This window comes from Hypanus sabinus, chromosome 17 (assembly GCF_030144855.1).
Source record: "Hypanus sabinus isolate sHypSab1 chromosome 17, sHypSab1.hap1, whole genome shotgun sequence".
Classification (NCBI taxonomy): Eukaryota; Metazoa; Chordata; class Chondrichthyes; order Myliobatiformes; family Dasyatidae; genus Hypanus; species Hypanus sabinus.
Genome location: NC_082722.1, coordinates 69431758 through 69447711, shown reverse-complemented (window position 1 = coordinate 69447711; position 15954 = coordinate 69431758). Strand labels below are relative to the sequence as shown.

Here is a 15954-nt window from a genome sequence, read left to right as displayed (position 1 = left end):
CGTATCCTCATAATCTCTCTGCAGCTTCTAACATTTGCAGCACTTACACACTAGGGAGCAATTATCAGTGGCCAACCCATATATTGTTGAGATACAGTAAGAAACCAAAGCACCCAGGAGGAAACCTCTGGGGGATGTGCAAATGGCACTCAGACAACACAGGAGGCTAGCACTGAACATGGGTCACTGGAAAGGTAAGTCAGCAACTGTACAGATGTTTTATTCCCTGCGTCTGCTTGAAAATGCACTGGGTTGGAGAAAACTGCCGATATAAGAAGCAAATAATTAACTCTGGATAGCTCCCTTGAACCCTTTGTGTTCTGGCCCCACATTAGGAGTGAAATTTCTCTTTGTTGCTGTTTTTTGCTGTTAAAGAAGTTCGAAGTGGAACTGCCTAACCTCAATGATCAGAATTTTATTTTATCAGATTCCTCTGAAACATTGGCTGCCTTTTCTTGTCTTGGTCAACAGATAAGATGAATAATTACTTCATTGAAGAAGGGGATCAGGCTCTTCATTCAACTCATTCTCTGATTTATGGTTAAGTAATTGCTATTGTACTTATATTGCCACAGTCCTAGCTTTTCTGCCTCTTGCAGAGGTAATTAGATTTGAAGACTGTCTGCTTTCTGGTGAGAGCCTGTAAATTTGAAAGGGGCTATGGCATCTAATGCAAAAGAGAGATGAATTAATGTTAATATAGATTACAGCCATTTCAATAAGTATATTGAAACAGCAGGGCCTGGGGCCAAGAGTGAGGAAGGACCCAAGGTTCAGCCAGATTAACTGCCAGACTAGCTCAAAAAGGAGGTAATGGATGGACCAATGTTCAGTTCACAGCTCTGCAAGGTTTACTCATTCCTGTGCTGAACTGAGACTGTGGCCTGAGACTAACAGACTACTAGATTGGCTGGGATTGGTTTTATGGATGTGAACTCACTGTTGGGATCTTCAGTTCTGAATGTCATTTGTTTATTTTATTGTTTGCAGGATTTGTTTTTTTTTTCCCCTGTACATTCGGTGTTTCTAAAAAAATGGGTTCTATTGATTTTCTTTGTACTGCCTGTAAGGAGATGAATCTCTGGATTGTATATTGTATATGTTCTTTGAAAATAGATATACTTGAGGTTTGAAGAGTTTTATTCTACAAATGTTAATTTATCTTCCTTGTGAAGTGAGTTTTGTATTCCCTTGAATTTCCAAGGTAATCCGCATTAGTTAGATATGGCTGAAAATTTAATCTCACAAACCGTGGCCAAGTTTTTTTTTGAAGACCATCAAAAGAATTGCATGCCCACAAAGAGTTTCTGCTGTCTTTCCGACAGCTTGGTTCAGATCATAGAGTTAGTAGCACTGAAACCAAACGCTGCAGAGAGCCTGACTTGACATTGTGCTAATGGAATGAGAAAATCAAGCTTCTGAGCAGGCTAAGAAAACAGGCTTCTGAGCAGCCTGTTTCCTTTCTTCAGTCTCTTCCTGGAGAGGTTAGCTCTTCCAGACTGCGTTTAAACCAGAGAAGTGCTACATGTGACTGACATACTCCAATCTGCTCTAGGTGCTTCTCTGTTAGAAGCATTTACTTCAGTGCTCTTACATGAGATCAGTCCTGTTAGTAATTTATTTAAGACAAGTAAAGAATAAACAGCAGATTACTTAGTTTGGTAAAATGATAACAGATTGGACAGGCATTCAGTTCACAGTTACTCTCCTAAATCCCTCAGAACTTGATATTGAATTTGACTATTGGCTGAATTCATTTTTTGCACTTATTGGGCTTTTATGTCCCAGTGGAGCATAGACCACTGATGACCTCCCATTTCCATTGCCAAGGTCGATGGTATGGTTGGAGTTAATGCTTTTGTAAATTATTGTATCCAGTGTACAGCTTAACCGATACAGCTTAACCAGAGCCCTGTTCTACCCATTTCTACCTCTCATGATGTGGACATAGATTTGGACTTTGTTGCCGCAGTTCTAGCTTTTCTGTCTCATGAAAAAGTAACCAGATTTGAAGTCTGTCTAATTTCTTGTCCGAGCTTGTTAATTTAAAAGTGGCTATTGCATCTAATAGCCTTTCTCTTAATCTCAATCCTCCTGTCTCTTTCTCCCTCTCTGCCCCTTCTTTCTCCCCCCCTCTCTCCCTGTCTCTCTCCCTCTCCCTCTCTTCCTCTCCTTCTTTTTCTTTCTCTCTTTATATCTCCCCCTTTTTCTCTCTCTCACTTGGGGTAATCACACTTTTGTGTTTCAAATTATTTGTCTTTTTCTGTCATTTATTAAAAGTAATATATTGACAACTTCACCATTCTCTCTGCTCTCTCCACCCTTCCAGTCTCTGCAGTTCTCTCTGCTGCAGCCCTGAAGGACTGTTTCAGATTGTAGTGAGTGTTCTAAACCCTGCAGTGCGTGTGAAAGCTCTACCAAGTTATTTTTGCTCCCTCCCTCAAAGGCTTGATATGCCTTTGTTCATATTTTATTTTCTCTCTCTCCCTTTGTCACTCTCTCTCTCTCTCTCTCTCTCTCTCATTTTCTCTCTTTACTCTTCCCTCTTGCTCCCTCTCTTATACCCACAGATTTCTAAATATCAAGAGAATTGAGGGGAATGGGACAGAAAATGGTTTTGAAATAAAAGATTTTCCATGATCTTGATGAACGGCAGAACAAGATCAAAGGACTAAATGGCCTTAGTCCTCTCCTAATTCCTATGTCCTTGTGTGCTGTAAGTGCTGACATAAATGAGAATGGTAGCACCATTATCAACTTCATCATTGTGGGTGGGTTACAAACAGAAATAGCAGAGCTTAGCACATTTTATTTCTGGATGCACAATAGGAAAGAAGGAGGCAATCTTTATTTCCCATTCCTTAAATAATCAGTTCAGTAATACTTCATCAGGCATGGCAGCGGGTGCGGTGACAGTTCAGATCCCTGATCTCAGCAGGCTTGGAGGTTAGGTCACTGGAAGAAGTTTCATTTGTCAAATTAGCTAGGATTTGAATGAGACCACAACCTTTTAGCACCAGCCCTGATGTCCCTCTTTATTCCACCTCCATAGCTGGTGCCTGCCCTGCAGAAGCAGTCACTCCAACATTTTCTGTGTGTTTCTCAGTATTTCCAGCATCTGAAGATTCCCTTCTGCTTAGGATTTTAATGAATGTCTATCTTCCTAATTTCCAGCTTGCTCCCTCTGTGTGAATGCAGAGTCTTGATTTCTTTACTTCCCACTGACCTTCCTATCTTTCTTTCTTTCCTTCCTATCTACCAACTTCTCCACTCCCCTTCTCTACCCAAAGTCATTAACCTACAGTTTCAGGCACCCCACAAACTAGTGGTTACCTCTTGTTCTATGCATCGGTGTGGTCAAAACCTCTCTTTAGCGAAACCCTTCATTTTCTAATTCCTTCTTGCTCTAATAAAGAGGCATTGATCGTAGGTGCTAACTGTTGCTGTATGACGTGAATACTCTTAACATTTCTTGCTTTTCTTGCAATTCCACTTACCTATGGTACTTAATATTTACTGTGACCTGCTTATGATAGTTGTGTGGACCTGCTATTCAAGTTGGGGACGCTTTCATGATTCAGCATTCAAGACTATTTAATGTTCAAAGTTCAAAGTAAATTTGAATATCAAAAGTACATATACAATCCTGAGATTTATTTTCTTGTTGGCACCCTCAATAAATAATAATCACAACAGAATCAATGAAAGACCATCCAACTAGGATATTCAACCAAAGTGCAGAAGACAACAACAAACTGCAAATACAAAAGGAAGAAATAAATATTGAGAACATGAGGTGAAGAGTCCTTGAAACTGAGCTCATTGGTTGTGGGGACATGTTAATAATGGGGCAAGTAAAGTTGAGTGAAGTTATTCCCTTGATCGTTGAAGGTCGAAGGGGGTGATGGAAATCTCATTTCCAGTTCATAAGTGTAAAGGAGAATAAAATAATTTTTGCTCTGAATCTGATGCAACACAAAATACACAATAAGATAAAGAAAACAATAATAAAAACACAATAAATATAAATATGTGAACAAACACACTGGAGGAACTCAGCAGGTACAGCAGCAGCCATGGAAACGAGCAGTCAATGTTTCGGGCCAAGACCCTTCGTCAGGACTGGTGAAGGGTCTCAGCCCGAAACGTTGACTGCTCGTTTCCACGGATGCTGCCCGACCTGCTGAGTCCCTCCAGCGTGTTTGTTTGTGTTGATTTGACCACAGCATCTGCACTATACTTTGTGTTATAAATATGTGAATTAGATAGATCGTATGTACATAAAGTGACGTTAGGTAACAAGTGTGTCTGTACCAAAGGTGACTGACAGGAAATGATAAAGCAGTGATGGTGCAGGGTGTGGGTTAATGGGTGGAGGTGTTAATCAGTTGGGGAAAGTAACTGGTTTTGAGTCTGGTGGTCCTGGTGTGGAAGATAAGTAGACTCCTCCCTGATGGGAGTGGGAGATACAATGCATGAGCAGGGTGGGTGGAATCCTTCAATGTATTGCTGTCCTTCCTCCAGCACCTTTCTGTACATTTGTCCTTGATTTCGGGAAGGTTACTATTTACTATTTATAATCTCTGGACTCATGAATTGGAGACATGAGTTCAAAACTGACTGACACAAATAGACAATTTTAAAATCAGTTAATTAAATTTTATGGAATTAAAGAGCTTGTATGAAACTACTGTTTTAAAAAATCTGATTCACTGAAGTCCTCTGTGGAAGGAAATCTGTCTTCCTTCTTTGTATTGGAATGTGGATGGTTCTGAGCTGGCTGCAAAGCTTATATGAGTTACCCAATTCAAGGGCATTTAAGAAATTGCTATAAATTCTGACCATTAGTATAGCACCCACAATCTGTGAGTGAATAAATTTGTCAGCTTGCTGAGGAATTGTACTCTCCACCTGTGTCAGCACCTTTAGCAGAGGAGGAGCGAAAACTAGACAAATTCATTTGAATCAATCACTTTTTTTTTCTTTTCCCCATCAATGGAGTATATAAAAAAACTCATCATTTAATTCTCCGAGGCTTTGAAATTAAATTGCAGGATTCTTGTGATTGCCTGAATTTCTTTCTTGCAGTTTCAGCAAAGGCATTAGCCCATTTAAAAATTAATGGGACTAGTGAGCCTGTTAAAATAGCAGGCGCAGGATTTTTAAGGCAAATGTGAAAAGCACTTGTATACAGTTATCCCATAATACCATTACAAGGCCATTTAAAAAAAAAAACATTTTGACTTGGAAAAACAAGTTACAGCAGTTGGTGCTGACAACCCAGATTCAGATTCATTAATTCACCGCGTGGGAGTTCGGACTGCACCCAATCAGTGAACAGGAGCATGGTAAGAAGTGGCAACTTCACACGCATCCAAGATTGAAGATTTAAAAAAGCAGTACTTTGCAGCAGTTTTTGGAGTTTGGTCTGTGCTCAATCAGTGAACGGGATTCGTTAGAAAGGGTGAATAAAAATAAGGTCGGAGAAAGTGGAGCGGCCATTGTGTGAGTGGAGCAGAGTTAGAATGGGAAGGCTTTGGCTCATCAGGTTTGGGCAAGGTAAGTATCTGGTAATTTTCTTCTTCATCTTTATTATTCATTCCTCATCTATTAGGATACAGTTGCAGCAGTGAGGATGGCTCCAGGGGCTGTATTTTGTTCTTTGTGTGAGATGTGGGAATTCACAGAGACCTCCAGCCTCCCGGATAACTACATAGACACCAGGTGTACTGAGCTGCAGCTCCTCAGAGGGCACGTTGAGGAGCTGGAGCTGCAGCTCGATGTCCTTTGGCTCACTTGGGAAACTGAGGAAGTGATACATAGGAGCAACAGGAAGGTGGTCACCCCTTAGTTGCAGGAGGTAGCTAAATGACTGATTATCATGAGAAAAAAGAGAAATGGGCTGCCAGTACAAAGTGCCCTTGTGGTAGTTTCTGTCAATATTAGATAAAATGATACATTTTGCAGTGCACTCAGACACATTATCAGTGATGTAAGCCAGGGTCACAGGGTGTTTCGGGTCTTTCAACATCAGACATACTTGCCCAGGTTGATCAGGCCCCAACTTGTGTCCGAGTAGCATTTTGCCATGAATCCACAGTCATCTCAAGGCTTGCTCTGCTGACTCTGCAGAGCTCCTGATGGCTTTCTTCTTTTGGGTTCCTGAGATGCCCATCGGCTGTAGCCTCAGCAGAGGGATTGACCACGAAGCCCTCTGCGGCCCACCAGCATGAGCATACAGTGTGCCCGCCACCCCTTGCTGCAGCACTCCAAGCCTTGGTACTTGGTATTTTTCCTTCCATAGGCTTCCTCCATCCAATCTTCCCAGGGAATGGTCCATTCCAACATGACCACCTGTCTAGATGACTGACAGCAGTACCATGTCTGGCCTAAGCTTGGTTGAGGAGATGTGCTCAGGGAATCTGAGCTGTTTCCCTAGGTTATCTCTCAATTGCCAGTTGTTTGCTGTTCTTAGCAGGCTGGGATTGGGTTTCAGCCTCCTTCCCTGCCACGATAAAGGCAACTGCTTGCTTTGCTGGACAGTTGTGTTTGGCCTGGGTGATGGCAACGCACAAGGTGGCAACCATTGTCTTCAGCACCTGGCCGTGGCGCTAACGGTAACGCTCCTCCCCCCAAGGCTTTTGGGCAGCATCTGAAGATGTGTTCTAGTGGCCCCTTCCCTCAGCACAGGGAGCACGCTGGTTTTTCGGGCTTGTCCTAGGTCGGAGTAGAGGTTCGCTGAGCTTGGCAAGACATCATAGACCGACTGGATCAGGAACTTGATGCTGTGGGGTGCAGCTCGCCAAATCTCCCCCCGTCAGATGTTGCGCCCCGTTATCTGGTCCCATCTTGTCTGCGCGCCTTGTTGCCGCATGCCAACAATCTTGCTGACGCATAGCTCCTCCAGATAGCCCACACCTCCAGCTGAACCACCTGGCGCCTCGCTCTTCCCTGCACCTTATCGTAGTGGACTGTTGGGAAGCAACACAAACCCACCCATCCCAATGCCTCTGAGCCCACCAGCACACCATGGCATAGCTGTGCTTCAGCTTGCTCAGCTTCATCCTGTGCCCTCCATCTCCTACCCGTCCAGTGCCAGCGTGTGAGTCCTTCGGGTTGTTGGCTGCTCGGTATTGCAGTACTTCTCTTGCACGGGTGACCATGAACTCTGCTCTCACACTGCTGACGGGAAGTTTCAGTCTGTTTTTCTTCCTGTACAAGTCGATGCTGCTTAGGCTCCTTGGCAGACCCAGCCACCTTCATAGGTGCTGGCTGATGTTTCTCTCAAAGATCCCTGCTGTTGACAGTTGGGCATCATAGACTAGCAGACACCACAGGATCTGAGGGAGAATTTACTCGGCGGCTTTGACTTGTCCACAGCAGCCGACTGTTGCCATAGCGCTCTTCCCCAGCCGCTTTGATAGATGCTCTGTCCTCAGTGAACTGCAAACACCTTGCCAAGGCTCTTCACTGGCTTCACTGATAGGCTTGGAATTTGGGCGCCTCCGAGATTAAAGAGGCATTTGTCAACCACCTTTCCTCTCTTAAGTACTAAGAACCTGGATTTCTTAGGATTGAAGCTCATCCTTGCCCAAGCAGTGAGATTCTGCAGACTCCGGAGGACCCATCTGCATCCTGGCACTGATGTTGTTGTTACAGTCAGGTCATCCATGAATGCTCTTATTGGTGCTTGGCCAGACCTAGACAATCGGCACTATGCTGACTTGGCCAACATGTTCATCGCCAAAGAGAAGAAGATCACAGATACTGTACATTCTGTTATGATCCCCTTCTCTAGACAATGCAAATCGGATGTGACTCTCCCAGATGTGACTCAAACAGAAATTACTTTACTTACTTTAATTACTTTACAGAAATTACTGCCCATTTAACAGCTTATTAGGTCCAAAGGGCTGTATTTCTAAATAAATAAGTAAATAGATTGCCAATGAGCGACAAGCTGCCCCACCATGCTCACATCTCACTTGCTCTCCAAGGTGACCAGCACAACTCACAGAATATACAATTGCAGATGCGGAACATCTGAAATAAAAGCCAATTGGGCTTGAAATGTCCAACAGGTTAAGTAGCATCTATAGAGACTGCAACAGAGTTACTATTTAAATGTGATGGATATTCATTAAAGCTTCTCACATCTATTTTCCCAGTATCTTTTCTACATGTGGCCACAGCCATCTTGATGCCATGTTATAACTGTTTATGGACTGTGGACGTAGTTAAAATTAGGATTTAAAATCAGAATTGGGTTTATTATCACTGTCATATGGCAAGAAATTTAAAAACAAAACAAGAGATTCTGCAGATGCTGGAAAACTGGAGTAACACAAGTGCTGGAGGAACTCAGAAGGTCAGACACCATCTATGGAAAGGAATGAAGTGTCAACATTTTGAACCAAGACCCTTCATCGGGATTGTTATTCTGTCATGAACTTCTTTGTATCACGGCAGCAGTACAGTGCAATACATTACATAAAACCTATAAAATACACACGCCTTTCCTTTCTGCAGAGGAGGTTTAGGACCTGTGTTCACAGATAGGCTAGACCAGGTTAGTAAAATAGCAGATTTCTTTCTACAAAAATGACTGTTAAACCAGAAAAGTTTTGTTGGCAATAACCTGGTAGGTTCATATTCAACATTACTGGTCATTTCTTTTAATTCCAAATGTAATTATTTATTTGGAAAACTGACAGCTCAGGTGGAACTTGAACTTGTTTTGAGAACACCAATCCATATTCAAGAGTACTAACTATAGATTCCAGCTTCTACCCTCCCAGTTTTAAAAGAGAAGTTGTTTTTCATAGCTATTTGCTTTCAGTGTTACTCAAAGTTCAAGTTCAAAGTTCAGAGTAATGCATTATCAAAGTACCTGTCACCATATACAACTCTGAGATACATTTTCTTGCGGGAAATCACAGTAAGTAGAAGAAACACAATAGAATCAATGAAAGAAAAAAAACAACAACCTGTGCAAATACAAAAAAAAACAAAAAACAATAATAATAAATAAATATTGAGAATATGAGAAGAAGAGTCCTTGAATGTAAGTTCATAGACTCAGGGAATGTTCAGTAATGGGAAAAGTGAAGTTCTCACCTCTGGTCCAAGAGCTAACAGTTGAGGGGTAATAACTGTTCCTGAACCTGCTGGTGTGGGTCCTGAGGATCAGATACTAACCCTCATTATCAGGCTCTTGAACCAAAGGGGAAAACTTCACTCGCCCTGTCACTGAATGCTGTATCCTTGTCTATAGAAACCAGAATGACCATGTGCCCACTGCCCCCATACACCTTCCATCATTTTAATTTGTACTACCTTTCATGACTTCATGGTTGAATCGTCTGATGAGTGACAAACCACCCAATATTATCCACCACTACAGGCATTTAGAGTCATGCAACCTGAAAAGAGTCCCTTCAGCCCAGCTTATTTGTGCTAACCAAAGTGGCCACAAAAACATAGTCTAATTTACCAGCACTTGATACATTTCTTTCCAAACCTTTCCAGTCTAATGTATCCACCATTGAGCACTTGAGCACATCTACAAGGAGTGCTGCCACAAAAAAGCGGCATCCATCAGCAAAGAAACCCCGCTCCCCATCATCCAATCTATGCTCTCTTCTCACCGCTGGCATCAGGAAGGAGGTAGACACCAGGTTCATAAACTGTTATTACACTTCAGGCTGCTGAAGGGTCAAGGGCTCAAAGACTTTACAATTTATGTTCTCATTGTTGTTTATTCATCTATTTATCTATCTATTTGTTTGTGCACAGTTTGACTTTTGTATGTTAGATGTTTGTCAGTCTTTGTATGTAGTTTTTCATTGAGTCTATTGTGCTTCTTTGTTCTTCCAAGAATGTTTGCAAGAAAATTAATCTCAGGGTTGTATATGGTGACATATACGCATTTTGATAATAAATTTACTTCGACCTTTGAACCTGTCCACGTGCCTTTAAAATGTTGTATTTTACCTACATTGTCCACTTCCTTTGACAGCTCATCCCATATATATTTATTTATTATGTACTGAGATACAACACAGAATAGGCCCACGGGCTGCACAAGCTGTGCTATCCAGCAATCTCTCAATTTAACTCTAGCCTAATCACCGTGCAATTCACAATTATCAATTAACCTACAAACCAGTTATCTTTGGACTGTGGAAGGAAACAGGAGCATCTGGAGGAAACCTAAAATGGAGAAATACACACTCCTTACAGGCAGCAGTGGGAATTGAACCTAGGTCGCTGATAATGTAAAGCTTTGTGCTTGCCACTACACTACCATGCTGCTAAATACGCTCTCTTGTGTGGGAAAAGTTGACCCTCAGCTTCCCATCAGGTCTATCCCCTTTCACCTTAAACTTGCGCGTTTGGAGAATAGATTTTCTTTCAGCATCCTCCAGGATGCAATGTCCCAACAGATGGCCCATTTGTTACATTGGTGCCAGTGGATGGGGCACTAATCTGTTGCAGCAATCACTCTCTGTAACACTTGTTGTAGTGGAGAGTATTGACCAGCTACATGACCACCTGGTATGAATAATACATAAAATCCTACAAAAAATAATGGATGCAGCCCAGTCCATTACTGGTGAATCCCTCCATACCATTGAGCACATCCACTGAAACACTGTCGCAGGAAAGCGGCATCCATCATCAGGGATGCCCACTACCCAGGCCATGCTGTCTTCTCGGTTTTGTCATCAGGAAAAAGGTACAGAAGCCTCAGGGCTCACACCACCAAGTTCAGGAACAGTTATTCCTCCTCAACCATTGGGCTCTTGAACCAGAGGGGATAAGTTCACTCAACTTCACCTGCTCCATCATTGAAATGTTCCCACAACATATGGACTCACTTTCAAGGACTCTTCTTCTCATGTTCTCAATATTTATAGCTTGTTTATTTATTTCTATTATTATTTCTTTCTTTTTGCATTTGCACAGTTTGCTGAATTCTGCATTCTGGTTGAGTGCCAAAGTTAGGTGATCTTCCATTGATTCTGTTTTGGTTATTATTCTATAAATTAATTGAGTATGCCCACAAGAAAATTAATCTTCAGGGTTGTATATAGAAACATATATGTACTTCGAACTTTAAGAAATATGGTGTGGTTTCTTTAAACATTTGCGATTTATTTTTCAAAAAGTAAGTTTCTTATTTATTAATTCATAATATTACGTGTTATTCATAACACAGATCAGTTTGTCAGATTAAAGACACCAGAGATTGAGTATGTGTGTGAGTTATTCACAGGACCGGTATTTAATACCAGTGGAGCATTTTACTCTGTGTCCCTTTAAGAACTGAGTGTACCATGTGGTAAGACTTGGATATGTTATTGGATCAGCCATCACGACTTAGCCGAATATTTACTACTTTCAATAAAGGATGCTCTGTTGAGAAATTTATCTCTGATATTTGCCTTTGCAGGGAGAAATACTAACAAGCCCATAGATGCCACATTGAGTCTGGACTGTTACCACCTGAGAGGGCAGCAGGAGTGTTAACAAGTGCAAAGAACATAGAGACAGAATTTTCTGAGTAAATCAGTAATCATGAGAGAAAGTGGCTGGGCTGATTACCTTGGACAGCTAGTGAGGTAAGTTTGGGCAGTTTGTCTCTAATTGGCAATTTATTTATTTATTTAGTTATTTACTTACTTACTTATTTTTTTAGCGACACATTGTGGAACAGGGCCTTCTGGTTTAATGAGCCACACTGCCCAGCAACCCACCTATTTAACACCAGCCTAATCACAGGGCAATTTAAAATTACCATTAATCCTACAAATTGGTACAGCTTTGGACTGTGGGAGGAAACTGGAGCAGTCAGAAGAAACCCATTCGGTCATGGGGAGAACGTACAAACTTCTTACAGATGCCAGAATTGAAGTCCGAGCTCCAATGCCCCAAACTATAGCAGTGTTGCACCAGCCACTAAACCACTGGTGTGCCTGTCGATATGAGACAATGCAATGGAATAAATAGAAACAGTACAGAGAGTGAATGATACTGTAAAGCCCAAGATATGACACAGAATGGAGCAAAGTGCCCATGTATCAAAAGGGCACACTGTTGCTGGTAGGCAGGAGCAGATACCTGAGGTGTTGCTGAGTCTGTTTGCTGCGTTAACTGTGGGTTGCACTGCATAAATGAAAATCTTGAAGGGAATTTTCAGCCCAGTGCCATCAGAATTTTTTTGGAAACTTCAGGTTTGACATATGTAATCATTTACGGAAACAGCTGGCAAATTTATGGTGAGGCTGAAGTCACTGACAATAAGGTGCAACTTCCAAGCCTTTGTTAGATCAGACACCACGGGGATGTTCAGCCTGCAGACAGACTGGTAAAAGAATTTTGGTAATTTGTTAACATGGAGGATAGCTTCAAAGGGGAGATGCAGAATGTTGTTTAGTGGGGGAATTGTGTTTAATAATGTGAGTCTGTTTTGGTCATGGTGTGATTCTTGAGCGAAAGTATCTGCCAATGAAAACAGGATGGTAATGGCAGTTTCTCCTCTGTTGTCTGCAGCACCATATTAAACACAAAAGATTCTGCAGATGCTCAAAATCCACAGTACACACACAAAATGCTGGAGGATCTCAGCAGGTCAAGCAGAGTTTAGGAAGAGGAATAAACATTTGATTATTCGGGGCAAGACCCTTCATCAGGACTGGAAAGGAAGGAGGAAAATTGGTTGGATAGATGTGCCTGGCCACTGAGTTCCTCCCCTCCAGCATTTCATGTGTATCACATCATATTGTGTTGCCTCACTCAGAACGCAAGACACATGGCTCCATAAGATGGGAAAGACCAGCATGGCCTCATGTAAGTGTCAGGGAATATGACACTATGGATGAAGGTGCTTCAATCATCTTGGTGATTACAAGGCTATACTTACACTGAATGTCCTGTAAAAATAGCTAATGATGCATTTGTGGGTCACTCATTCTTTGATCTCAAATAGAACTAGCTGTTCAACAGGATGAACCCTGGGGTGGTCTTGTGGAAATGTGCACACTACAAGTACTTGGAGAGAAAGCTGCCAACTATTGTCATCAATTCTACTAGACAGACTTCATTAAAGGGCTGGACAGCCTGTGAGCAGTACTACGAGTGGTACACTGAACCTCTTGTATTAACAGCCTGCCGCAGGAGCTCAGTGGATTGAGAGGCATCTGCTGGTGGAGGGCAGGCAATGGAATTGATGCTCCATGTCAATACTCTGCATCAGTCTGAGAGTGACGAGGGACACAGCAAGAAGAGAAGGGGAGTAGTGAGGGAGGTATTCTAATAGTTCCCATTTTAAACTCCTTTACCTACCAGATCCCAGCTTGGCAGCCCTTTGTGTTCCTGCCTATCTCCCTCCAGCAATTGTCTTCATCTTTACACTCCTACTCCCAGCTCAGTCCGTTTTCCTCCCATTATTATTTACCTCTCTTTGTTGGCCTCCATCTATCATCCACCTGCTACAGTCTACCAACATGAGCTCGCTCTCCTCCCCTACCTGGTACAGCCTGCCTCCATCCTCCATCCTTCCTCAGACCAGCAAACACCACTCCCTTTCTCATCTTTATACTGACCCATCTCCCTTCTTTGCTGTCACTCCTGACTGAGGGTTTTGATTCCAAATGTCGACAATTCACAGTAGCGTAACTGCTAGCGTAACCAGGTCACCAATGACCCAGGTTCAATCCTTACTTCTGTCTATAAGGAGTGTGTATGTTCTCCTCGTGAAGATGTGCATTTCTTTAGGATGCTCCAGCTTCCTCCCATACTCCAAAGGTCTATGGGTTAGCAACGCACACCAAATGCAGAAGGAACTCAGCAGGTCAGGCAGCATCTACGGAAAATTGTAAATAGTCAGTGTTACAGGCTGAAATCTTCTTCAGGACTGAGAGGGAAGGGAGATGATGCCGGAATAGAAGCTGACGGGAGGAGAAGGAAGATAGCTGACAGATGAATCCAGGTGGGTGGGAAGGGTCAAGGGCTGGAAAAGAAAGAATCTGTTAAGAGTTATGAGTTAGCAGGTTAATTGGTCAATGAGTGTAATTGGGCTGTGTGGGCTTGTTGGACTGAAAGAGCCTGTTACTGAGCTGTCTCTCTAAATAAAGTAATATTCCTTGCCCTCCATAGATGAAGCCTGACCTGCTGAGTTCCTTCAGAAGGTTGTGTGTTGCTCTAAATCCAAACATCTGTGATCCTTCTCTTTTTAGTGCCTCTGGGCATTGAGAAATCATAGTATCAGTGCAGACCATGAAGACCTGCAGATGCTTTTAGCACAGCTTGAGGACTCTTCTCACTCAGTGATACTGTGGTTCAAGGCTCGTATTCAATGGGGACACAAGCACAATTATTGCTGCTTGGAACACACAAAATGCTGGAGGATCTCAACAGATAAGGCAGCATCTATGGAGATGAATAAATGGTCAGTGTTTCAGGCCAAGAGCCTTTATCAGCCCAGCATTCTGTGTGTGTAACTCTGGATTTCCTGCTTATTCAGAATCTCTTGTTTCTATTGCTGCTCACGTATGTTAATAGCAGAAATAGAGCTATCAACAAAATAAACTTTATTAATGCAGTAAATCTCCACTGAGCTGCAGACTTAGCAAGGATGTATGTGCTATACACTCAGTTCTTAAATAAATACTTATATGCTTACAATTCATGTTTAAAAACAAAAATATCCTCTGCAAAACATCAACAGAGTTTCCGCAGCCATTAAATTCCAGAGGTTGAGAAGGAGCTAAAGGAGCAGCAGACCATCTGACTGGCCTATCAGAGTTCTCTTTGGGAACTAGTTGACTTGATCAGCATTTCTGATCTGGCTACTGATCATGATTGCACTTAATAATCAAAAAAGATAAAGTAGAATGAAGAGATCATCAATATTCAATAGAGGGAGGAAACAACCTATTTACTGATGGTCCCCAAGACAGACCAACCTTATCCAAGGATTCAAAATACATTTATTATCAAAGAAAGATGAATCTTGAGATTCATCTGCTCACAGGCAACCACAAAGCAAGAAACCCAAAAGAACCCAATTTAAATAAAAGACCAACACCCAATGCGCAGAGAAAGAGAGGGAAAAAACACAAATCATGCAAGCAATACAAGCAAGCAAGAGCACTCTGAATCAGATTGAGTTGATAGAGCCAGAGCCCAGAGCAGCCGAAGTAGGCCCATATCCTCAGTCTCAGTTCATCACACAGTGGCACATGAAGCACATAGCAACCAGAGCAGTCTCACAGCCTCAGTGCCATGGAGAGAGGAGTAAACATTGCGGAAGAGCGAAATGAACCAGCCCAACCTATTCTCTAGTCCCAACCCTCTACCTTTTCAGTCTATCATGGCCTGCATTTAAATCATCCCAAATACTGGGTCACCCTCACATTAGGACCCAGACTATGCCACAGCAATATTCTCTGGATCTGTACCCCGGCACCCAGTCCAACACCATTCTTGACCACCTGCTCAGCGCTTTGATCGATCGAAACCTGCTCCCGGTTTAAGTGGACGGGCTCCAAAACTCCTCCGCACCAACTCATCTCTGATCTGCTCGCTCCAACTCCATCCCTGACACTGACACTGTCTCAACCTCACTCTGACCACTTCTCGTCGAACATGCCATGGTCCCACTTTGCCTCGCACTTGCGTGGATCAAACCTCCAGCCAGCCTTGCCTTTGCTTGCCTCTTCATTGTTTGCAGTGATAGCTTGCCACAATCTACCACAGAGGTGTGTTATTAATAAAGTAACACTTCATGGACTGTGAAGTTACATTGAGCAGAACATTTGTAAACAAGCAGTTTCCATTGCCCACTTGTCTGTGCAATTAGGGGCTCTCAGTATTTGGCCAGCTTGATCTGTCCCTCACCGAAGCAGATTTGAATGTGCTGTCAGGGAGTCAGATTCAGCCCATTAGTTT

General features: G+C 42.5%; 1 long non-coding RNA gene across 3 annotated transcripts in view; it reads left to right on the top strand.

The window, feature by feature from the left end:
* Positions 1 to 343: 343 nt before the first annotated feature.
* Positions 344 to 15954, top strand: part of LOC132407035 (uncharacterized) — a 54610-nt gene continuing 38999 nt past the window's right edge. For all 3 annotated transcript variants that reach the window (XR_009516357.1, XR_009516356.1, XR_009516358.1), the window contains exons 1-2: positions 344 to 540; positions 11456 to 11624. This is a non-coding gene — a long non-coding RNA (uncharacterized LOC132407035). The remainder of the gene's footprint in view (positions 541 to 11455; positions 11625 to 15954) is intronic.